Consider the following 8,489-nt stretch of genomic DNA (forward strand, 5'->3'; position numbering starts at 1 on the left):
TGAATATATAGCCTAGTAATTTCTGAGTGCTGTAGGCATCACAATGCTATGTGTTTTATAGTTTATAAATAAATAGTTATTACCTTACACAAAGAGTAGAAATACATCCTTTGAAGAAAAGCTAATTTGTTGTAAAGAGGCACATTTTGCTTAAACTACTTACAGATAATGGATTATCAAGTAATTCCAATACACTGTAATTGAGAATTACCTCTCTCCACGTGGAATATTCAATTGCATTTTGTACATCTGGGAGACAACTGTATTTTCACCTCAGCTATTCTCCTCTACATTAAAAGCATGATTTATAGCATATATTTTAAGTGGGGAATAATGGCAATACAAAGTCAATCTTATGCTATGAATAATTTAGATTTCTTTAGTTTAAATATATTTGCATGTAAATTACATGATGTAATTATTCTCACATAGCAGTCTGAGATAGTGTTTGTCTTTCTTTCTAGAGGCCCATATCTCAAACTGGAACCTCCACAATTATTGTGAATTGCCCATTTATGGATGCCTATTTTGTGTGTGCTCTCTGTCACTCTTTCACCTAGGCAGTATTCAAATTAGAATGTCATGTTATAAAACCATTTATCAGATGATATTATGACAAATGGTTTTTGAGCAAGTTATCAATTTCCCATTTTGTTAAATAAAGCCATACTAAAGCTCTTGGGATATTTTTACAAAGAAACTAAAGAGTCTTAAGAACATTTTGCAAGTATAAAGACCACTGCTTTCATATCCTATGGAATATTGTGTCAGAATCACAGAGGAAGACAAGAATTTTCAGTACCAGAAACTGCGACAAGGTGTCAATATCTGTTAATGCTCTGTTGTTAGTACCACCTATTTCTTCTAAGAAACTCGAATCTGTTTACTTACTTATTATTCTCATCAAATTTTGTTTTAGTGTCTCAAAATTCTGTGATAGTTTTTGGTCCAGTTGTTTCCTTTAAAAGTGCTGATTTTAAAAACTAATCACTTAAAACTGCCACACAAAAATCCTGAGTAGTGGACAAAAACATTTTCATTTCCTTCTGAACATTTTAGGATCATATCATTAACCAGTCTTTTACTAATAAACTTAAATGACCAACTGGAATAAATAATGATGAGGCCATTCTTCCATCACTGAATAAGACTGAAAAACAGACTGGGGTGGCAGGTTTGGGGATGATATCCATTAAGGCTTCTTCTTTTAAAGATTTTTTTTTATTTATTTAAACACATTTAAAACTGGGGAGTAGGCCAAAGGTGCAGGGGGTAAGAGGATTCACCAGAGACAGAGTGAGGAGCAGAACAGGCAGATCGATTGAAATAAGCAGCTGAGGGGAGAAGTGTGTGAGACAAGAGAGGTCTACCACACTGTGTAGGTTACCTCCCTGGCCAGGGATCAAATTCAGGCAGCAGTGGCTGGTGATAGCTTGAAAACTGTGACTTTAACACCTGCGCCACCAGGGAGGCCTACATCAAGCCTTCTGAGTATTCTGGGCAGACTTGGTGACCTTGCCAGCATCAGCCGCCTTCTCATCCATTGCTTAAATGACACCCACAGTAAACACCTGTCTCATGTCACCAACAGCAAAATAGCCCAGAGGAGGATCATCAGGTAAGCCCTCAACACGCATGGGCTCACCAGGAACCATGTCAGCTATGGCAGCATCACCAGATTTCAAGAATTTGGGGCCATCTTCCAGATTTTTTCCAAGAATGACAATCAACCTTTTCCTTTAGCTCAGCAAACTTGCAGGCCATGTGAGCTGTGTGACACTTAGCACAGGTGCTTCTCCATCCAGCACCAGTTGGGCCAGGATGGCTCAGAATAATCACTTGCGTAGCTTCCATCGATGGACAATTTTTCTTCTGTCAGTGGCCACATTGCCACCATGAACATCTTTGACAAATACCTTCTTGACACTGAACGCCACATTGCCCCCAAGAACAACTTCCCTCAAAGCTTATTGGTATGTTATGGCAAACTTGTCAATTGTAACACTAACTGGAGAAAAGGGGACCAGGATGCCTGCTGTAAGATCCTCGATCTCAATTCAGCCTGCAGGCACAGTCTTGATAGCAGTAATTTTGTACATGTCCTGAGGCAGGGGCTTGTTGGTTGGCAGTGGGTTCCACTGGCACTGCCATCTTAACCAGTGACTTTCCATCCCATGAACCAAGGCATATGAACACTTGTCTCCAGCATGATATCACCATTCCAAACAGACACTGGTATTAGTGCTGCTGAGTCAGAGCTGTAGCCAGTTTTCCTAGTGTAGGTGTTGACTTCCTTAGTGATTTCCTTGTATCTCTTCTGGCTATAGAGTGGCTAGTGGAATCTGATGGTGATACCACCCATATTGGCAGCTTTCATTTTTATCTGAGACCTAAGCATATGTAAAGGAACGCTTCCCCATCTCAGCTACTTCTTTCTCAAGTTTTTTGATGGTTTTATCATAGGCCCCACTGCATTTGTAGATCAGATGGCCAGTAAGGGTGGACTTGCTGAAATCAATGTGATCAATGACAGGAATGTTAATGTGAGCTTTTTCTTTCTCATTTTGACGTAGGTTAGCTGTGGCTGGCACACCTGTGTTCTGGCAAAAAAAGCAGCACTGGTCTCTTTAAAGACTTCAAACACCAATAAGAAATCACTAATATCTCAGAATTAAGTCCTTCAGAGAATTTTGGAACTAAAGACTCTTCTGGTTTCTTAAACTGAATTTTGAGTTTATCTCTTAGATTATTCATACTGTCAATAGACAATTGATTAAAAAATAATACCCCATTCAGTTTTTAAAATGGCGGCTTAATAATCATCACTTTCACTCAGTTCGCACACAACTGGGTACTTCCTAGGCTACACAATGGATAGTAGAAGAGGCAGCCACAAATAGTAACTGGAACATCATTAGCTGCTACATATCTGACCAGCAATCCTTAAATGTCAGTAGCAGCTGCAGGTATGGTGAGTGGCTACACTAGCTACAGAGCACGAGGCTGGAGGCAGAAGGTGCCAGGTGTCTGGCACCACTTCTTTTCTTTTTTAAGATTTATTTTTTTATTTGTTTATGCATACAAGAACTGGAGTACAGGCCAGAGCTGCTGGGGGCAGGGGAAGGGTGAGAGGATTCACCAGAGACAGAGGGGAGGAGAACGGGCAGATCTACTGAAATACACTATTGAGGGTAGAAGAGCGTGAGACAGGAGAGGTCTGCTGGCCAGAGATTAAACTCATGCTATGCCATAGTGGCTGTGGATAGCTTCACAGAGCTGACACTTAACCCCTTGAGCCACCAGGGAGGCCCTGGCTCCACTTCTTGCTCCACCCTTCACCTTCTACTCATTTACATTTCCCAAGATCTGTAAGAGAATTAGCTTCTAATGCCACTTTTTTAAAAGATTTATTTATTTATGCTTATAGAACTGGAGTACAGGCCAGAGATGTGGTGGGTGAGAAGATTCACCAGAGACAGAGTGGGAAGCAGAACAGGCAGATCTACTGAAATACACTGCTGAGGGGAGCAGCAGGTGGGTCAGGAGAGGTCTGCTGTGCCATGGGGGTCAGCTCCCTGGTGGGGGATGGAACCCAAGCTGCAGTGGCTTCAGAGAGCTTCATAATGCAGTGCTTTAACCTGTTGTGCCACCAGGGAGGGCCCCTCTTATGCCACTTTTATCTCCAAACTTGTAACTTTAGGACATTTATTTAGTTTATGTATCTCTCTCCTCACCTTATAAAAGTCAGAGCCATTCAATCTTTGTCTTATTTCAACTAAGGAAGGGGAACAAAAATGTCAGAGAATAAATGTCAATATTTAGTAAGTGCCTGATTCATTCCTTGTTCTGTTTTCAGGGCCTTATATAATCAACTCATTTATAATGCATAAAAACCAGTACCAGAATTTGGTGATTATCATAACTTCTATGATAAGAGGTTTAAGTTTGAGAGAAATTTCATTAACATTTAGTCAGTTGACACACCATTATTATGTGGAATAAAGCATGAAATCTCTCTTCCAATTTGCTTCTAGAAACAGAATATTTTCCTTGGCCAATTTTTAGTCAAATCAATCAAAACATAACTGAGTTTAGGAGACTGAGAGCATGTAATAAAATCAACTGGCTATCCTGAGAACTAAAGAAATACAGTGTATTACAAATATATCTACAGATCACATTTTGATGTTGTACCTCTTTGACAGCTACAACTAGCCCATGTGATGTAACAATAACTACTATTACTATTAAACATTACTTTCAAAAACTTTACTACAGTGTCTACTATTGTTTCAATGTTCATTTCATGCTTGTTTCTCTATTTAAAAGCACTTTTAAATATATCTATTGCTTTTCCTCACTTCTCTTCCTTTGAGGTAGGTAAGGCAGATGCTATCATCTTTAATTTGCAAGTAGAAAAATAAAGTCTCAGAAATATTAAAATGCACACTATTGGCTAGTGTGTTAGTAATAGAAAATTATCTAGCAAAAAGGAAAAAATAAAATATATTCTGGATTAAGGAGACAGGTCTATCATTGAGTTCTGAGAACCCTTAGTCTGGTGTGCAACTGGTTCTGGATGCCTAGAATGTAACGTGAATGGAAGTTTTTCTAGGAGCTGCCAAAATAAGGAATCCTCCTAGGCTTATCTAGTAGCAGTCGTTAAATCTTTTGATAACAATGCAGCAAAAGTTGAAGTCTCCAAGAACCAAATTTCTGATCAAAGCTTTCATAATCCCTCTATTATGCATAAAAGTCATACAATGATCAAGAATATCCAGATATTAGGATTTTTGACACTACCACCACTTCTTTGTCCAAATAGGGTCTTTTTTTTTCCAAGTCAAAACATCCCCAAACTTAGAAATGAGCTTTATTTTTTGAGTTATTGGGGCTGATGTCCTGGGTCCAATCCCTATCAAATAGGGATTGGACTGTAGCATACAAAGTAAACTTTTAGTTTTATATATTTTTCAAGGACAGAAATTGTGTGATTTTGATGGAATCAAAGATAACTTTCTTTTTAAAAAAGATTTATTTAATTATGCATACAAGAATTGGGGTATAGGCCAGAGGTGCTGGGTAGTGAGAAGATTCACCAAAGACAGAGTAGGTAGCAGCAGATGGGTCAAGAGAGGTCTGCTGCACCCTGAGGATCACCTCCTGGCTGGGGATTGAACTCAAGTTGAAGGGGCTGCAGTTAGCTTCATAATGCTATGCTTTAAAACATTGCACTACAAAGGAGGGCCCAGAATCAAAGGTAACTCTCTTTGCCTTATTTGGAGTTGGGCTAATGCCACACACACACTCTATCCATGAATGTATGATGCTAAAAAGAGATAGCAAGCCATCATCTACCAGCCACATCTAGTCCTGAGAAAAGAATTTGTCATATGAAGGTACCAGATTCTGATTCCATTTGAACATTTTCCTAAGGATTTCATAACAAGGGTTCTTGCAACCCAATCTCTATATAAGTGAACACCAGCATATAATCCTTGTGATATGCCATGAATACAAGTTACCTGGGCATAATTCTTCTTTATGATGAATCTTATATATAATGGAAGTGAGGTTATACTCAACCTTTATAATCCTGTGCCTGAAGGAAATGCAAGTTTTAAGTTCTCATTTTTTCTTTATCACTTGAAACTTACAGGTAATGACTATTTTAGCAGTTGAATTTCAGTTTCTAGATGAACTGAATATTCTTTGTACTTTAAACTTATAAAATCAAAATCATTGCATATGGAAAGAACTAAATGTAGTACACATTTAGTCCAACTTTTTCCATTTATAGATAATTGAAGCCAGAAGAGTATGTCAATCAATAGCAATACTTCATTCTCTAAGTCTTTTCTGTAGAGAAATAAGATTGATATATGTGAAAACCTTTGAATACCTAATACAAAGGCATTTGTTTCATCTTATACTTATAAATTCTTATAAATCACAAAACACACAGGAGGCATCCTCAAGATTCAGCTTGCTCTCAGGTATGTTTTCTTATTACATGTTTCACTTTAACATTATCCCACTCCTAACTAAAGATCTCTTCTATTTTTGAACCCTTACTGCACTCAATTTATTGCCATACCAGCGGAGCACATAATATATGAGGATAAGATGTTCAAGCTTGGAAGGCAGACAATCTATTGTCAAATCCTGGTTGACCACTTATTGTTTATGTGACCTTTGAAATAAGAGCAAAGGATTTGCTGGGTACTTTAATAATATATGTTTTTAAATTAGGATCATATAATGTTGCAAAAGTATACTTAAGCTTCTATATCATCTTTTTCCGATTCATGTAGGATATCTAATGTGTTCAATCACAGCAACATATGTATACAGAACATTTTAGAGATGGTCTAATTTGTCATACTGCCATCTAGTGAAATAAAGGAGGTTCGAAGTAAGCAAAACCTAATTTAAATAGATTTACATCTCTCCCAAATTGACTTTTATGTATCAGGGATCAACTTGTGACCAAAGATATGACATAGAAAAAATCATTTTAACATGATTTTAAAAAATTGTAATTTTTCCAATGGTAGCATAGTAAAAGTTTTGTGCATTATTTCAACAGATAGGAAAGCAAGTTTAGAGAAACAAAAGGATTTTTCTAAGTTTTTACCCCCAGATTGTGACAGAACCTAGACTAAGAACAAGATCTCTATCTTTTTTTTATCTTTTGCACAATTTCTGCAAGTCTACACTATGGCCTTTTAAGTTATTACCTTTAAGTTACTTGTCCCTGGTGAGGATCCTTTGGAAAGAGAGAATAAAGCAGACTTATCAGGCCGCTTTTCAATACTGGATTTTATATACTGTTACCTTTAAGCATAATAAAGAAAGATTTCTCTGTCTTTATAATAATTGCCATATAAGAGCCATTTGAAACACAAAAGTATTGCTTTGCATTGTTGGCTTTTGAGTTCATAACTTTATGAAAACTTCCTTTGTGCAAGGAGAAGCCCTTCTATGCCTGACTCACTTCTTAAGCAAGTCCAAAAAAGGGAGAAGATCTAAAACAACTTTTGACACCATTCAAGCTCTCCATTTAAAAACAATGCAATCTTTTTAGCATCTAAAAGATGAATGTGGCCTCTGAGATATGTGTGATGTTTGTTTTTTTTTTTTACAGCTGCCAATATTCATATTGAATAGTAAGTTCACTAAGAAGTATAGTGCACATTCCATCTAGTTCTTTGCTTTCTTTGTATAAAGAAGTAGATCTGCAAAGCTTATACAATACATGGTAGTGGCTTACTAAATTTCATCCTCCTATTTAAAATAAACTTGATGGTCAGAACATGAATTCTCTCTAAAAATTAAAAAAAAAAAATACCTGGGGCATGGGCCACATTTGTGGGGTGGTCTTAGCTAAGGAGTGCACTATAGTTTCTTCGCTGCCCCTCACATACTATCCTGATATTTAGCATGCTCTGTGGTGGTAGACAACTTCCTGTTGGTGCCTCATTCTACAAGAAAAATCTTATCAAAATTCTAATTTAAAATTATACATTTAAGTGTGTCAGAAATGGGATCAAGACAATGGTGAATGGCAGTAGAAGTTTGGCGGCGGGAATGGAATGATCGCTATAGTCCCCAAGGTGTGAAGCTGTACTCCTAAATTCTATATAATGTTGTAAGACAATGGTTGTCTATTGTAAAATAGTTTTATTTCATTAATGGGGATAGTCAACCAAAAATCAGACTTCATGCATTGTATGATAGACAAGACCAAATCAGGTAGTAGAATCAGCAAAAGAATGTTATTCAAAAAAAATTGAGATACATCAGGTAAAAATTAGAAATCAGAAAGGGTATAAAGAAGAACATTGAGATGGCTCAAATATTTTCCTATAGGTTTGCATTGTCATAACTAGTCACAATGTATAAAAGCCTTCTCCCTACATGCATGTTGAATGAACAGAACTTTGCTTAGGACAAATGAATAGGGAGAGAGAATCATTGATGAGATGTTTATGTACAGTATCCATGAAATGTGCACATAGGAGACATAGATTCATATAAAACAGCAAGACTACAAAACCCCAACACAATCTTGAGAGAGAAGAACAAAGTTGGAGACATCACATTTTCTGCTTTCAAATATCAAAAGCTATGTTTATATTTATATTATAGATTTACAGTAACCAAAATGTGACAGTAATGGCATAAAAACAAATACAAAGACTAATAGAACAGAATAAAGAGGCCAGAAATAAATCCATACATATATAGTTAGCTAATCTTTGACATGGACACCATTATACACACTCAATATCCACATACAAATGAAACATTATCTTATATCATAGACAAAAATAATTTGAATTTATTATTACCTGTATAGCAAAAAATAATCAAAACAATGAAAATTTAACCTACAAATATTTGCAAACCATATGTCAGACATAACCACATTTCTGTTAAGATGGCTACTATGCAAAGTGTAAGTTCTAACAAATGTTGGCAAGGAC

The 8,489-nt window shown here is 36.7% G+C and overlaps 1 pseudogene; it reads right to left on the minus strand.

The window, feature by feature from the left end:
* Window positions 1–1,478: 1,478 nt before the first annotated feature.
* The window catches only part of LOC101631931, a 20,143-nt pseudogene continuing 13,132 nt past the window's right edge, over window positions 1,479–8,489 (minus strand).

Source organism: Condylura cristata, unplaced genomic scaffold (assembly GCF_000260355.1).
Source record: "Condylura cristata isolate star-nosed mole 26May11 unplaced genomic scaffold, ConCri1.0 scaffold00001, whole genome shotgun sequence".
In the NCBI taxonomy this organism is placed as follows: domain Eukaryota; kingdom Metazoa; phylum Chordata; class Mammalia; order Eulipotyphla; family Talpidae; genus Condylura; species Condylura cristata.